Source organism: Sminthopsis crassicaudata, chromosome 3 (genome assembly GCF_048593235.1).
Source record: "Sminthopsis crassicaudata isolate SCR6 chromosome 3, ASM4859323v1, whole genome shotgun sequence".
Taxonomy (NCBI): Eukaryota; Metazoa; Chordata; class Mammalia; order Dasyuromorphia; family Dasyuridae; genus Sminthopsis; species Sminthopsis crassicaudata.
This window is the reverse complement of record NC_133619.1, coordinates 332,557,445-332,575,072: the sequence shown is the minus strand read 5'-3', so window position 1 is coordinate 332,575,072 and position 17,628 is coordinate 332,557,445. Positions and strand designations below refer to the sequence as shown.

The 17,628-nt window shown below is 37.8% G+C and overlaps 1 protein-coding gene across 7 annotated transcripts in view; it reads left to right on the top strand.

Annotated features, from left to right (window-relative positions):
• Positions 1-17,628, top strand: part of MYLK (myosin light chain kinase) — a 424,364-nt gene that overhangs the window by 114,765 nt on the left and 291,971 nt on the right. Inside the window, exon 1 of one of the 7 annotated variants that reach the window (XM_074301414.1) lies at positions 1,710-1,785. The exons of 3 other annotated variants lie outside the window; for them this stretch is intronic. The gene's annotated coding sequence lies outside the window, so the exon portion shown is untranslated. Of the gene's footprint in view, positions 1-1,709; positions 1,786-10,217; positions 10,420-17,628 lie in introns of those variants that run through there. 3 more of the 7 variants (XM_074301415.1, XM_074301409.1, XM_074301412.1) reach the window with 3 other exon arrangements.

The following is a 17,628-nucleotide window of genomic DNA, read 5'->3' as shown; positions in this document are numbered from 1 at the left end:
AGATCTTTACTATAACCTTATTGAGACAAATTCATACTATTATAAATATAAGTTCACATCTTTCATATCTAAGTAGATGTTTCATAAGTGAACATTATACATACAAACCAGTTTGCTTTTAAAATACCCAGTACATAGAAAAAAAATCCAAATTGCATATTGTCCATAACAGAAACATTTTCAAAAGGACAAAGAAAGACGGAAAAAACCCAAAACTATTATATTCAGAGGCCCTTTAAATAACTTCAGGATGACCCAGTACAATCAATCAAAACTTATATAGAATATCCTGTTCAGAATATCCTAATATCACATTAAAAATCCAAAAGATTCTTAAAAATATTAAACTTTTAGCAATAATCCTACCAAAGTATGGATCACATTTATGACCATATTACTTAATCAAGGAAACCATTATGTATCAAAGAAACAAATATCCAGTTAATAAACTTAAAAGTGGGCTTGTCTCATAAGTTTCTTCGAGAAAGTGGCTGGAACAAGCTTGGGGGTGGGTGGGAATTCCATGTGATTGCCCTTCCCCCCATTCCACCTCAAAAGAGGCAGGGAGCCTAAAACAATTAGTAATGTTCTAAAAGGTTTGGCAGTTGTCAATGTTGTAAAATATCTGGTAAATAAAAACTATTTAAAAAAAAAACCAATTAGTAATGTTTTTCTGAACTCCTTAGTAACAAGTGTTCTAATTAGCTAAGGCTAGTCTGAGCCCCATATACTTTCTTTTATTCCTGTATCACACAATTAGATTCACCAGCCTCCTCCAGAACTCCCTGATTATGTCCACTTTTCCTTGAAAAGCATTATTCCAGAAGAGTTCAGAATTTTTATGTATTGTGAAGTTTGGAGTTCTCTACAGGCTGTCTCTACTGATGTTCTCTAAACCATTTAACCGAGATGAGTGGGGCTGTAAGGTATCCCTTTCCTTTTCCTGTTTTCTGAATAGAGGGACCTCAGGAACTTAGGAAATTCCCTGGGATTTCTCTAAGGATGAAAGGCTTTTCTCATCCAATCTTTGGGAAAAGAGATAGGGTCAGTCCTTGAAAAAAATTGTGAAATAATTGAAATTTTTGTATGCTACCTACTACCTCCAATTTTTAAAATTTTTCTAGCCACTGGCACTAACTCTGATGTTTGTATTTATTTATTTATTTTTTTAAGATTTCCTCAGACTTCTGTCACCTCAATGTAAATTATCTTCTTCCTTCTCCCTTCCTACAGTTCTCCTTTATTTACATTTTAAATCAAGTGATCAGTACCATTTTAAAGCACTTTTATTATATGCCTTAGCATATAGGGAATATAAAAACAAAAGTAAAAAAACAGTTATTGTCCTCAAAGAACTTATATTCTAATGAGAGAGACAGTATACATGTAAATCAGGAAATACAAACATTCTTCATTTTGGGTCAATGATTTTTTTGGATGTATTTCAATAAAATTAGTTTCCTTTGTAATGCTCTGGATTTTATTCTGTATATTTAAAGACATTTTTCAGAAGTGTTCCTTCCCAGCCCAGGGTTATTAGAATCAGGAGTTCATGTGCTCCCATGTTATCCCCTCTTCTCTCTCTAGCTGACTATAGAAATAGTGTCCTAGTTTAAGAATCTACAGCCTCTCTGTACATCTCCCTATTCAGCATCTTTCTGCTTCTACTTCTCCATTTTGTTTTGTTCTTTGTTTCAGGGATCAGATTTATTGGTTGAATTTTTTTTCCTGCTACTTCATGTTACTAACATCCTACAAAAGTCATCTCTGGCCAGTCTACCTTGGGTATGTGTTTTCTAATTAAAGAACTTGGCATCTTGGCACTTGGAGTTGGGTGATCAAACTGACCTCCTTTCCAAGACATTAGTTCAAAAAGCTACTTACTGTATTACTCATGCTGCATTGATCAGCCCTCTTTGACCTGTGGCTATTTCTTCCCTTCTGCTCTTTTTCAGTAGCTGTATACAATCTATCTCTGAGTTTAGGAGAATGGTAGCCCTTGAAGAACCACTGCTTTACTCTATATTATTTGGGACTTATTTCCTTGAGTTCTCTCGTCTTGAGAGACAGAGCACCTAAATGCTCCCTTCACTCCCTTTAATATTGGTCACTCACAACATAAACGAATGGAAACAGTAGTAAACTCATTTAGAAAAATGATTGACAGTCATAGAATCAAAAGACATGATGAGAAAGTCATCTTAGTTCACTGACCACTTGTCAATGGCATTATAGGAGAATTCATAGCTAGTGGGCAAGATGGCACTTGAGAAGGAAAAGGAGAGGATAGGAGAAGAGAGGAGAGGAAAGAAAAGGAGAGGAGAGAAGAAGAAATACAATGATTTTATAATCAAAGGACCAAAGTTCATACCCTACCTGTGACACTACCTGACATTAAGCAAAATCACTTAACCTTTCTGAGTCTCATCAGTTTCCTCATCAGTAATATGAATAGATTAGATTTGATGACATTTGAGGTCCCTTCTAATTATGATCCTGCAATTAAGTCCCCTTTGATCTTAATTTTTACAGACTTGATAATAAAAGCATGGATTTAGCAGTAAAGTTTGGACAAGTCATTGAGAAGTAATAAAAGGAGTCCTAGGACCACAGAGTCTCAGAGTTGGATGGGAATTTAGAGGTCATTTAATCCAAAGCATACTAGAAAAAGAATATCCAACAACACTACATTGGATAGTCCTCAAGCATTTCCCAAAACATCTCCAGAGACAGAGAGTTCACTTATTTTGGAACAAAGGTTCTCTCTAATAGAGAAACTGAGAGGGTTTCTAGTCCTTTTCTCTCTTTTGGCTTTGTTTTTTTCATGTTGCTTCCGAGGGGCTGCAATCATCCTGTTCTCATTAAATCTGGAATTAAACAAGAATCCTAACAGGAAAGGAGCAACTCCAAAATACCAGGCTGCTCTAATTCACACTGTGCATGTGGTTAGACATTTTAATTTGATTTGATTTTGTGTGTGTGTGTGTGTGTGTGTGTGTGTGTGTGTGTGAGTGATTCCCTTTTAAGAAAATGTAAAAATAACTCTTCACCAGACTTGGAATCAAAAACTATCATGTGAAGACCTTCCCACTCCCCCTCTCCTGTTTCCCACTCCCAGCAGGAGTTTTAGCTGACTATGCTGATGCAGGCTGGCCTGGCAGTGGGCAGTTATTCCCCACTCCCTCTGCTTTTCATGTGTTTTCTAAGAAAAGTGCCCTGGGAAGCATTGAGGCAAGGGAGAGAGGTTGGCTTCCTGACCCTGGGGTGAGCTGTAGTGTGAGGGACCAAAGGAAGCCTATCTATCATCTTTGTGTATGAGAAGTAGGGGTCTGAGGAGCTCTGGGGCTCAGGCTTTCCAATGGGAGACCCCAAGGGCAAAACTTCTGGAATAGGGGCACTGACTGTGCCTACTCTACTGGACAGAAAGACTAAAGACAAATCTCAAAAATCCAAATCAAACAGCCAGACAAGAAGGAACTAGTGCCTTCAGTTTCAAAGTTAAACATGTCTGCGCAACCCTGAAAATTGGGTACTTTCAGATGATTTACCTCCTTTTTTTTTTTTTATCATCAGGTACCAGTTCTGGAATCTATGTAATCTGTCACCTTTCTACCCAGCCCTTACTGTCTCTGTCTCTCTCTCTCTCTCTCTTTTTTTTTTACAACAACGAAAAAGAATCTTGTAATGGATCTATAGCTCCCTTCTGTACACCACTCACCTGAGGCAGCTATTAGTTCCACAGCATTCCTTCCTGAGGTGGCTGTCTTTTCTACCTTGAATATTTTGGGGAACTAGCTATTCCACAACACAACCAAGTACATTTGGCTCTGGTTATCAGACAGGTTTTCTTTTTTTTTTTTTTTTTTTTTTTAGAAATTTGCTAACTCGATAGTCTTAAAGCATTAGCCATGTCAATCTCCTTCCCCCCCTCCCCCCATTCAATAAACTCTATTGGTTTTCAGTCATCTTAAGGATCAAATATAAAATCCTCTAGTTGACTGTCAAAGCCCTTCATAATCCAGTCCCTTCCTGCTTTTCCAGTCTTTTTACATCTTACCCCGCTCCATATATTGTGCAATACATTGACACTGACCTTCTGTTCTTTGAATAAAACACTCCATTTCTTGACTGCATTTTCACTGACCATCCCTATGCCTGGAATGCTGTTATTCCTCATCTCTGTATCATGGATTCCTGGCTTCACGTCTCAGCCAAAATCCCGACTTTTACAAGAAGCCTTTTCTAATCCCTCTTAATACTAATTCTTTACCTCCAATTTGCCTACATCTTCTTTGTAAATAGTTGTTTCCATGATGTCTTTCCCATTAGACAATGATCTCCTTGAAATCAAAACGTGTTATTTGCCCTTCTTTGTGTCTTCAGCATTTGGCACAATTCTTGGCACATGGACACATACATACTTGTTGACTGTCATTTGTATACATTTACCTTAATTCTACTCGCTGGAACTACAGTAGACTAGATAGATAGAAAGAAACAGATTGTTGTTGTTCAGTCATGTCTGCTTCTTCATGACCCCACTTGGGGTTTTCTTGGCAAAGATACTGAAGTGATGAGGAAACTGAGGCAAACAAGGTTAAGTGACTTGCTCAGGATCACAAAGCTAGTAAGTGCTGGAGGTTCAATCTGAACTGAGGTCCTCCTGACTCTCTTAAATCTGGTACTCTATCTACTGTTTCACTTAGCATTGTTAAGTGCTTTCTACTCCTAACTTTGCTAAATACTGAGGATAAGCAAGCAAGACAGTCCCCATTCTCATGAAACTTACATTCAAACATAGGAAGCTAACACAGGTTGGACTGTGTTTAAGTCAACACCTAAAGGCTTGATATATAAAAATTGGCTCCCTCTTCCATAAAAACCAAACCAAACAACAATAAATTTCTTCAAATTTTTGAAGACATATGTGCCCTTTTTAGGCTCAACATCCAGTTTTTCCGTCAGTCCTCTTATAGAATGGTTTTTCAGGCTCTTTACTACCTTTGTCATGGTCTTCTGGATGGACTACTGTTTTTCAGTGTCCTTCAGATGTGAAATTGAATATAATATATAGCAATTTGTTCTCAAACTTTGTACGTAGTATCTTTATACTATTAAAAGTTATTGTGGATCTCTCCAAAGAGTTTTTGTTTATGTGGATTATGCTTATTTACCATATTGGAAAGAAAGACTAGTTTTGAATTTGAAGATCCTCTAAAAGGTCTTTGGAGACCCCCTCATATTCTCTGGACTTCTCTTTGAGAAACACTGGTATATAGAACATCCATTCCAACCACTACTGTAATGTTAGAAGAATAGATTGAGTAGAAATGACAAAAAGAATTCTGGAGTTGGAAGTCATGAGACCATGATTCAAATCCTAAATCTACTTTGCAACCCATGTGATTTCAAATTAGTCAACCATTTAACCCCTTTCTCTGCTTTCTAATTTGAAGAATATTTTCCCTTAAAGAGAAGATGGGGGATGGGTGGAATGGGAAAAAGTATTGCTTCATCTTCTCTCCTACCCATCCCAAGTCACCTCTCCATCTACTTAATCTTTCCATTGAATGTATATATTTGTGAATGACAAGCAGCAGAGTTGGTGACCAGGAGAGGATTCCTATGGTCACAAGATGGACACCAAGAGTTGCAATTGAACATTCATGAAGATTCATGGAAATGCAAAAACTTAGGATAGTATTTCATCTAGTGAGAGATGTCCATGAAATGGCCAAGCAATGGGGCTACATGCTTGAGGGGTTCCCATGGAGACCTCAGTTACCCATTTCAATCCTATATCCCAGAAAGAAGAAGAGCAGAGCAGAAATCAGCCAGGGTTGCTATTCATTGCCTTCTTTTTAGAAATTACGTGGTACAATGGAAAGAGCACTGGATAGACTCCTTGAGCCTTACCAGCTGTGTAATCATAGGTATGTTGTCTAACTCATATGAGCCTCAGTTTCCTTTCTTAGAAAATGGGAATGAGAATAATACTTATAATATCTATCACAAATCATTATTGTGAAGTTCTTTAAGGCTTATGGGTTTTAGAGCTGGAAGAGAACTTAGAGATCATCTATCTCAACATCAAATCATATATAATAGTCCCTGCAGCTATATGTTGACATAGAAAAACCACACATTAACATTCTCTAGGTTCTTTTGTATTTTTATTTATTTTATTGAATGTTTTCCAGTTATATTTTAATCTGGTTCCAGCTCAGCAGTTTGATGCCTTTGATCTAACCCAACTGCTTCATTTTGTAGGTGGTAAAAAATTAAGGCTGAGAGATGCCTTGCTTAGGGTGTCATTAATAATAAAGTGAGTGAGTGAGATTGAACTCAGGTCTTTTGATAAAAATGTAGTGTTCTTTCCAATAGATAATAAAGACTTTCTATGAGTTGATCAAGTTGGACAATCATTTATTAAAGGCTTACTCTACATACCAGGTTCTGTACTAGACCCTAGGGTAGAGAGACAAATTAAAATAAGGCCTGTCCTCAAGGAGCTTATATTCTAATTTTTTCTCCATGGTATTTTACTTTTCTAATTACATGTAAAGATTGTTTTCAACATTCATTTTTGTGAGATTTTGAGTTCCAAATTTTTTTTCTCCTTCTTCCCTTCCCCCTCCCCCTCCAAGACAGCAAGCAATTTGATATAGGTTATACATGTATAATCACTCTAAACATATTCTGCATTAGTCATGTTGTAAAAGCAAAATCAGAACAAAAGGGAAAAAATGCAAGAAAGAAAAGCAAAATTAAAAAGTAAAATGAAAGTAGTATATTTCAGTCTACATTTAGTCTCCATAGTTCTCCCTCCGGACACAAATGGCATTTTCCATCCAAGTCTGTTGGAATTGCCTTGGATCAATATATTGCTGAGAAGAGCAAAATATGTCATAATTGATCATCAGACAATCTTGCTGCTATTCTTGGTTCTGCTTACTTCACTTTGCATCAGTTCATATAAGTCTTTCCAAGTTTTTCTGAAATCAGCTTGCTCATCATTTTTTATAGAACAACAATATTGTATTACATTCATATAACACAGCTTATTCAGCCATTCCCCAATTAATGGGCATCCATTCAGTTTCCAAAAGGAGCTTACATTCCATTGAAGGAGACAACATGTGCATAAATAAATATATATAGAATAAATATCAAGCAATTTTTTTGCATGTAAAGCACATTTGCACCTAGGGAAGGGGAGGGTATTAAATGCTTTATGTAGAAAGTATCACTTTAATGGAGTTCAGGGTAAAATAAGAGATTCTAAGAGACGGATGATGACTTAGATGAGGCAGTACTGCATTTCCAGTCATGAAGAATGACATCCAGTAAAAAAGTAAAAAAATTGACATCCATGGAGAAAGAAGATGGAGTGAATGTGTAAGGAACAGGCAATGTGTCTGGCCCATAAAGTACGAGAAGGAAATCTCATTATAGTTTTGATTATCTCATAATCAATCTAAAAATTTCAGACTAAGTTTGAAAGGGTTAGAACTAGGATGACATTGCACACTTGGACGAGAATCATGTTCATATATGTTGCAGAAACTTGACCAAGCCCTAGGATCATTTATAAATTATCAAGTTAAATTGAGAAGGGATGGAATTCCAAAACTTGGAGCTAGTGTGGTATCCTTGCTGAACTTCCAGAGGAGGAATTATCTGGGGAATGGAAGGCATTGGCCAGATGGTATCCTCCATTTCCAGTTTTAAAATTGGATTTCCAACTTCCTTCTAGTGGCGTTTGTGGCATTCCTTTTTTTAGCAGGTAGCACTATCGGCATCATCAGAAGCCACTGAGAAAATGAGACACAACTCTACAAGGAACCCAGTCAAGAAACCATATCATGCTTAAGGGAACAGGAGGACTTCCAGTAACCAACTATGGCTTGCTCCTTTGTCACATACTTACTCTCAACTTAAGAGCAGTTTTCTCCAGACTATATTCAGGGAAGTGTTTCACAGACATTACTAGCGGGTTTCTTGCACCACTATTCATATTGTGACACCTTAAATATCTTAGCAAATAATTCACTAAAAAGACGTAAGACTGGCTGACAAAATGATTCTTTTTTTAAAAAATCAATTTCATTTTATTTTCATCTCTGAATTCTCTTCCACCTTCCTTCTCTCCCCCATCTCACAAAGTGAGAAGAACAAAATCCATTACTAATATATATTAATTAAATAATTCTCAACTAACAGTCTTGGAAAGAAATATACCACTAAGTGCTCAAGCCAATGGTATTAGAGAAAATTAACCTTGAGCCCTCAAGGATACCCCTATAACCTTCATGGAAGAGTTATTTGGCCTTGCTCTTGTTAACGAGAATAAGAATTGGGATGAATACATTCCACAGTTTTTAAAGGCTACAAAAACTCAGAAAGTCAGGTTTGGGCCAGCTTGTAAAGGGCTTTTAAAGGTAAACTTTCGAACTTCTATTTAAATACTAGAATTTATCAAGTAATAAAGAGACATTCTCAGGTCTGAGTTCTTAGGAAATCATTTTGTTATGTGTATAACCTTTCACCAGCTGTCTAACCCATACCTGGACTATTCGACCTCCTCAGCCCCTCCTAGCTTCCTTAAACTCAGTTTAAACTCCTGCCCCCACAAGGGACCTTTTCACATATGATCTCCTCCCCACCCACAATACCTTTTCTCTGAGATTACCATGAAATTCTTCTGTCTATGTCTTGTAAGTACTTAGTCTCTTTCATATTATTTTGTTGTTTATTCATTTCAGTCATGTCTGACTCTTTATGACCTCATTTGATGTTTTCTTTGCAAAGATACTGAACTCATTTGCCATTTCCTTCTCTAGCTCATTTGACCAATGAGGAAACTGAGGCAAAAAAAGGTTTAATGACTTGTTCAGTCACACAGCTGTGTGGTCTCTTTCCGAGACCAGATTTGAACTCAGGAAGCAGTGTTTCTGACTCCAGGCCCAGTGTTCTATCTACTAGGCACCCAGCTGCTATTACATAATATGTACTCCTTTAGGATGTAAACTCCTTAAGGGCAGGGACTGTTTTGGTTTCTGGTTTCTGGTCCAATTTAAGTACTTAATAAATGCTTATTGATTTATAACCACTAGATTAGAAAGGAGAGACACTGGAGGGAGACTAATCTGGAGTTTATTACAATATTCCAGGTGAGAGGTAATAAGGGCATGATATAGGTTATTGCTGTGGGCTTGAGATTGTAGAGGTGGAAAAGACAAAAGTTTGGAAGCTGATTGGATAGGTAGGTGAGTGATGGAGAGTGAAAAGCCAGTGAGAATCCTGAGTGACTCGCCTGATGGTGGTAACAGAAGGACAGTTCAGTTTGAATTCTTTTTGGACAAGTTGAGTTTCAGGTGACTATGGGACATGTCATTTTAAATCTTCAGAGGAATGTGTTTGACAAGAGTTCACAAGAAAGTATAGCGCTGGATAGAGACATGGGGGCATCATCTGGGTAGAGATAATTCAGCTCTTGATTTGTAAGCCTTAAAGTGCTCTATAAACGACCACTCTTATCCCTAGGTGCTCAGAACGAATGCATCCAGTTTGGTTTCTTAGGCTGAAGACCAAGGACCCACTTTAAATGTCTGCCAGGACTGGCCCCTGTAAGGTCTTACTTCTCACCACTTCTAGGGAGCCTGCTTCCAGATTCCTTTTGGGGACTGTGAAGAACAGCATGTAATGTCAGTCCTAGGCTTTAGAAGGAGTCTGGGCAAAACTCTCCCTCACAAGGCAGATCTGTCTAGCAACCTGGGGATGCTGTCTGATGTGCCAGTGTTAGGGACTGTAGTCGTTTTTCCCAGTCCAGATGTGCCAGAGTGCTAGGGGCTGTAGGAGTTTTCCCAGTCCAGATGTGATGCAAGGATGTTCCTGGCCCACTCGAAGGATTCTCATTTCTGCATTTTTCTTCTTATTCTTTCCCCCCACCCCCCACCCCCGGGGCAGAGCCCACTAGGGCAAACTCTGCTCCCACACACACAGTTTGGAATCTGCAGCTCCAAACAAGTAGCAACCTGTGAGCTTCCACTTCTGGTCCCCCAGGGCCTCCATTGAAAATCCAGCCAGCCCGTAGCAGCAGAGGGCTACAAAGGTCACTCCGGCTCGGTGGGTTAAAACAACAGATCGACCGGACCGGGTGAAGTTGGCTCAATGGTGAGCAGCCCAGTTGCAACATCTGTGAGCCCCATCAGAACAAAAGCCTTTTAAACTCCTGTGACCTGGGACTATCCCTTACAGCCAGCGCTATTGCTTGCTCCCTCTGCTCTCCTTTCACTCCCAGACTCCCGGGAATGGACTTTGGAAAGGAAATCACCGCAATTAAGTGGTGAAGTGGGAAAGCTGCTGGTGGAGTCCTGCCTCAGAGAGAACCTGCCGAGGGGAGAGGCTGCAGGGTGGGTAAGGTTTCTCCGGGTTACTACCCGGCTCGTTCGCTTCACTTTGCCATTTTGCAACTTGCCAAATAGTGAGCCGGGGCGAAGCAAAGCTGGGTCGGCTCTTTTCGGGATTAGGAGAGATTAGGGCGCATACTGTGAGAATTTGTAGGGATCAGAGTGCATTTCAGAATTGATTCCAGCGGGGGAGAGGGGAGAGATGGGGCTATCTCCGCTTTGTCAGGAGCTCTTGGGATCGCCACTGTCCTGGATTCGCGTTAGACAGGCTGGGAGAACTGCGGGAGAAGCCTGAGATCGGGCAGAAATTAAGGAAGGTGTTTCCAGGACATCTTGTAATGACAGAAAGGTGTTTTAAGAAATAAGGGAACTAAAAATGGTATTTGGGGCAGCGAAAGAAGTAGTAAAAAACTAGCTCTGTCTAACCTGCTTTACCTGGTGTCTTTTGATTGTGAATTATCGGAAAAACAGACTTATTCTCAGTAGTCCCACCTTCCAACATCCGCAAAAAAAAAAAAAAAAAAAAAAAAAAAAATCAAATTGCTGAAGGGTAGGAAGTCGATAATACCTGTTTTAGGATTAAATGGTTAAATATTGAGACTGAAAATTTTCTTTTTCCCTAATTGAACTCAGGAGATAATTTAAATAAACTGTTTTGAGTCAAAGTGAAATTGCTAAATGCTGCTTCTGGTGATGATTAATAAATTCTCTTGCCAAGGAAAATTGCCCTCACAGACTAACAATGGTTTAGTTTTTTGCCTTGGGGAACTGGAGCTCTCAGACCCTTTTTTTTTTTTTTTTTTTGTCTTTTTCTCTATCCTCGGTCCTGTTGCATCCCCACCCCCTACCCAACTTGTTGCTCTTTTGATCTCAGGGTTGGTGTTTTTTTTGTTTTTTGTTTTTGTCCTGAAGGAGCTTCCCCCAGCTGTGGGATTGTGATTGCAGGGAGTGTAGATATACAACTCAACTTGGAAACCCCCTAGCTTCTTTTATTTAGGAGAATGGACCCCCCCAGTCATCGGGAAGAGAAAAAGGGACCTGGAGGCCATGGTTGTTTTGTTCTTGGGGTGTTTTTTTTTTTTTTAACTGAGCATTCAAAAAATGTCAGTGACCGTTGATTGCCAACGAGGAAGGAATCTGTTTATGTTGGTAATGACAGCTGGTGAGATGATGGCCTGAGAGTGAGTGGAGCTGGTTGGCGTGACTGCTGAATTGGAACCGAACCGTATCCCTGAGATATGTGATGATTGAGTAACTCTATCCCCTCCCTCCTCACCTCGTTCTGGAGAGTCAGAACCCACCATTCTTCCACTGTTCCTTCCCTAACCTGAGGCCAGCTTCATCCCCTGAGCCTGACATCCCACTACTGCACTCTCCACCCCCCAATCCAGAAGTCAAGCTGGGTGTCCTGAAATTTAGAGTGTTTTAGAGAGTTAAAAAACTTGGAGAGTTTTTGAGGGTCAGGATTCTGGGAGATGACATAAGTTCTCCCCTTCATTTCTATCTATAGTAATACTGCCCATATCTCAGAACCATTTCAAATGCTACTTGCTTAATGAAGGCTTTCCTGACCTTGTCTCTCCTGCCCCATCTCTCCCAAGGAGGGTTATTATCTTCTCTTTAGTTTATACTTCCTTCATAGCTTATTATTCATTTGGCAAATCCATTTAGCACCACATTAACAAAAACTAGAAGGAAAATTACTGGAAAGTTCTTGCTTTCAGGAGATTCCAGATTTGAGAAGCTGTCCATGGCATGTCAAGATCTCTTGAGTTTCCTTATTCAGATGAAATAGATTTTTTTTAAATTAGAAAATGTGGAAGTTGTGTGGTGGTACTTGTGACAGAAACAGGAGTGGTGGTGGTGTGTGGGAGGATTGGGGGGGGGGGGGAAGACTGTAGTATTGTCTTGAAGGAGAAAAGATTGGTAAAAGCTCTAATAGAAAAGCCCTTCCCTACCTTGGCTAGCTCCCAGTCTGGGAGTGAGTGGGGATTGAGTTTCTGTCCTTGTCTATTTTTCCCTTCTATTGGAAAAGACATAGTTCTTCTCCTCTTGGGAGACCCCCAGTTCAATCGGGGATATGGGAAAAACTCAGAGTAAGTAAATATAATACATTGACATTGAAAGACATTGACACTGATGATGTGGAAGAACAATTCAAATAATATTTGTCTAATTTTATACACACTAAGTATGAGGTCATATTATGGACTAGAAATGGAATTGCTTTGGAATCAGAACTGACTAATATCCACGTGAACTTTATCAAGTCACTTCATTTCTGGACCTCAGTTTCCTCAACTGTAAAATTAGGGAAACTGGCTTAGATGATCCTTTCAGCTCTGGATCCTCTAAGGGTAGACTAGAACAGCTAAGATTAGTTTCGGAGAATATTTTTATGGAGGTGAGTTGTGGGTAAAGATTAAGACAGAGTAGGGATATTGAATGAAGATCAGCAATGTGTTAGCTCCTCACCATATGTGCCTTACTGACAGTCACAGGACTAGCCTTGGATAAGTGAGAAGTTAATTTCTGGGAAATCATTTCCTTTGATGATCCATCATGGGGGTGGTTGTGGTAGTAAGGACACAAAAACGAACTAATATATGTTGGGGGGAAAAGTAATAGCATCAGTCTTAATGTCTTCTCACCAGCCCTGTTGCAGTAGTCCTAATTAAACACCTATCTTCTGGAAACTGTCCTCCACAAAGTGATTAAAATAATCTTCATTGGCTCTCAATTGCCCTCAGAATAAAAGGCAAACTTCTCAACTTGGCATTTAAAACCTTACATAATCTAGATCCAGCCTGCCTTCACTGGCTTATTTAACATTATTCTCCTGCATACTCCTGCTATGTAAGTTTCAGCCCTGACTTTATGGGGCATGTTTCCCCACACCTGGAATGCACTCTGCAGGCCCCTAACTTTGTCCACACTGCTCTCTTGTTGCTCGTGCCTCATCTTTATTGCTCTGATGCTTTGTTCCAAGATACTCATCTGGTATTCCTGACTCTGATTTTTTCTTTTAAGTTCTCCCCCCAGTTATATGTACAATTTTAAAATGATTGATTTCCTGACACTGTGCCCCAGTCCCATAGCTTGGATTCCTGATTTCTGCTTTTGCCAACCTCTTGTTTTCCTGCCTCACAACACTTGCCAACCCTGAATTCCATGTAGACAAATAGTCCTGGCACCTTTTTCTGGCTCCGATGTCAATGACTTACCCTGTCATTGTCACTGAGATCCTGTCATGAGAATTCTATAGGGTGAGATCCTATCATGAGAGTGCTACAGTGAGCTGCTTGATGTGAATGGATCTAAAATCTGATTCCTTTTTGTACTGACTGAGTAAAAGTTAGCCTTCTTACCCACTGGCTAGTTACAGTAGCCCTAAGTCAAGGAAATTAACTATCATTGTTAACTCTGTGATTCAGAAGTTAGTTTTTTTGTTTTGTTTTGTTTTGTTTTTAAATAATTTATCTTCTTCCACTCTATCAGTCTCCCCTTCCCACTCTCTCTCTCTCTCTGCTGTCTCACCCCTTTGACTTTCTCTGTTTCTGATTTGAGTTTCTTTGCCTCTCCCTTAGGCAACCTGGAGGTGCCTTCCCTACCCCAAGTTCCCAGGGACACATTGTACTGGTGCCACACTTAGTACAGATTAGTTTAGTTAAAAAACAAAAACTCAGCCTCCCAGCAGAAGCCGTGTAAACACATACTTGGTTGAAATGATTTCTCAAGTTAAGTTTTTAGCATGTCCCTCTTCTAGCCCTCCCATAAAACATTGCTGCTTAATCCTCACTTTTTCCTCCTCTGTTCTGTTCTTTAGAGTAAGAGTTCTTAACCAGAGATCCATAGTCATATATATGTTTATGGTATACACACATATTATATATATATGCATATATATGTTTATGTTCTTCTGTTTTTTTCTCTAGAGCCCAACTTCCTAAACAGTTGTTTGTACCCCATATGGGATCTTGTAACTGAATATGGGACATGAAATTATGATTTATTATCATTAAATATTTGATTTGTATGCCTACTTTATATGCCTATATGCCTGGGGTCATGTAAAAATTTCTCAGGCAAAATGGGGTCTTGAATAGAAAAAGTTTGAAGAAGCTGGAGCAAGGGTTCTTAACTCCAGTTACATGCATATATGTGTGTGTGTGTGTGTGTGTGTGTGTGTGTGTGTGTTATATTACATATAATATCTATATATATATTTATGTATATGTATATATATGCGTATGTTTATATATATGCACCCATTTGTATATATGTGTATATAAGTATATAAATCATATATAGAGAGGTCTTTAACCAGGGATCCATAAATACATACATAAAATATATTTATTGTGAGATATAATTATATATCATTTATACATTATATTTGTATGTATGTATAGCTCATTCTTGTCATTCACTCTATTTTCTATAAAGTCACCACAAATGTTGAATTAACAAATGCTGAATTATGGCTCTTAGTGGAAATAACATGGTTAGGTTCCTAAGACCCTCTGGTCATAATATTCACTTTAGTACCTTCCAGAACTGCTTCATGTCTACACAGATTGGCAAATTTCATCTTCCTTTTTCCTGGATGTTCTAAATTGTTGATTCATTAACATTAAACTCACAATGAACAACACTGTAACTAATACTTAAACAAAACTTATCTAACACATTTATTTTCTCTATAAGATAACAGAATAGCCTTCTTTCGCTTAAGAACAGTATTTGGGCACTATGCATAGGGCACATTTTAAACAGTTATGTCACCAACAAAAAGCACACAAATTTGAAAAATGTGCAGAAAGGATACTTGTTTACAGTATAAGAGATAATCATATCAAGTTCCTTCTTAAAGGGGAGAGAGAAGAGAGAGTGTTTGGAACTCAAAAATTTAAAAAAATTGTTTTTATATGTAATTGAGTCACCTAATGTGTACATTCCCAACTGAAATTGAGCTGAAAAAGAACAAGGTGTTTCTTGTTTCACCTCTCATTTTTAAAAAATTACAATTTTTTTTTCAAGTTTTCGCTGTTCTGCACATGTATGAAAATTTTTACAAAAGCAGTATGAGTCAAATTTTTCATCATTCTGTATATGCCTATGTATGATTGCAAAAGAGCCACAATTCTTGATTTTGGGATTACAAATAAATTTTAGCAAATAGATGAATTCACAAATATGTAATCCACAAATAATGAAGATTAACTGTATATGTTCAATCCACAAATAATGAGGATTAACTGTATATGTTCACAGGCTCCTACCTGGTTAAGCATCCCTATTCTAATCAGAAGATTAGAGGACTGAGGATTAAACCTTGGGAAACACCTACATTTACTGAGTGCCCATAGAAGAGAAATTTGAGTCCAAGCAATAAATACATAAATGCATACAGAATGTATTTTATGCTCACAGACCTTTCCCTCACTCCTAGTTAAGAGCCCTTATTCAATATATGTATGATGTATATAATATTTTATTATATTATGAATGTTATATATTATAAATATATGGTATGTTTCAATATCATTGATTTCCTTTAGATTTCTCTGTATTTTATTTTATGTATTTAAAATATATTCTGTAAAGGCATCTAGAAATTTCACCAGACTGCCAATGGGTTCCATGACACACAAAAGATTTAGAGCCCCGTACTCTAGAATGTATCCCTTAGTGATTGATCATCTGTTCCTGTGGCTTCTTTATTACCACTTACATGGATGGTTCTCAAGTCAAGCTGTGTTTTTTGTCCTGGGCTCAAAGACTGAGTTTAGCATTGCCTGATGGTTATTTTCATCCAATACACAACACGATTTATTAAGCAACTTCTCTAGGGCAGTTAAGTGGTTCAGTCCTAAGCCTAGAGTCAGAAAGCCTTATCTTCCTGAGTTCAAATCCAGTTTTGGACATTTACTAGCTATGTGACAAGTCGCTTAACTCTGCCTCATCTGTCAAATAAGCTGGAGAAAGGAAATGGAAAATCACTCTAGTACCTTTGCCAAGAAAACTACAAAATAACTGGAGCTGTGCATACCCTTTGATGTAGCAATACTACTACTAGGTCTGTATCCTAAAGACATTTTTTTTAAAAGGGAAAAAAATCTATTTGAACAAAAATATTTATAGCAATTCTTTTTTAGTGTCTAAGAATTGGAAATTGAGGGGATACCCATCAATTGGGGAATGATTGAACAAGTTGTGGTATATAGTTATAATGAAATATTACCATGGTATAAGAAATGAAAGCATAATGATCAGAAAAAACTGGGAAGATTTATATGCATAATGCAAAGTGAATTGAGCTGAACCAGGGGACCATTGTACATAGTAACAAAATTTTATGGCAAAGAATTGTGAATGATTTAGCTATTCTCAGTTAAATCACAAGATAATCCCAAAGGATTCAGGATGAAAAATTCTATCTGCCTCCAGAAAAAAGAACTAACCTTGTATAATATATACCATATGTATGAATATGCCAATATCTCTCTCTCTGTCCCTTCCTCCTTCCCTATCTTCTTTCCTCCCTTCCTCCTTTTTCTTTTTCTTTTTTCTTTCTTTATTTCTCTTTTTTTCTTTCTTTTCAAGTTGCTTTCCATTTTGCAACACAAAATTTAAAGAAACCAATAAATTATAAAAAATTGTCATTATGAGTAATTGAGAAAAAATAAAATATTATTTTGGGAGGAGAGTAAAACTTTTTTTAAATTATTAGGTTTTTCCTCCTAATATACAGTAGTTTTCAACATTCACCTTTACAAAACCTTGTGTTTCACATTTTTCTTCCTTCCTCCCCTTTCTTAGACAGCAAGCAATTTTATATAGTTTAAACATGTGCAATTCTGCTAAACATATTTTTATATTCATCATGCTGCACAAGAAAAATTCAGATCAAAAAATGAAAAAAACACAAGCAACCAACAACAAAATACTATGTTTTGACTCACATTTAGTCTTTTTTAAATAATAACTTATTTTTCCAAATACATGCAAAGTTTTCAACATTCACCCTTGCAAAATCTTGTGTTCCATAGAATAAAATATTATTTAAAAAGAAATAAAGGCCAATATACATAGAATGCCAAAATGGGATCACAAAGAGTCAGACATAGTGGTAAGGAACTTGAAATTGAGTGGATGCCCATCAGTTGGGGAATGGCTAAATAACTTATGGTATATGAATGCTATGGAATATTTT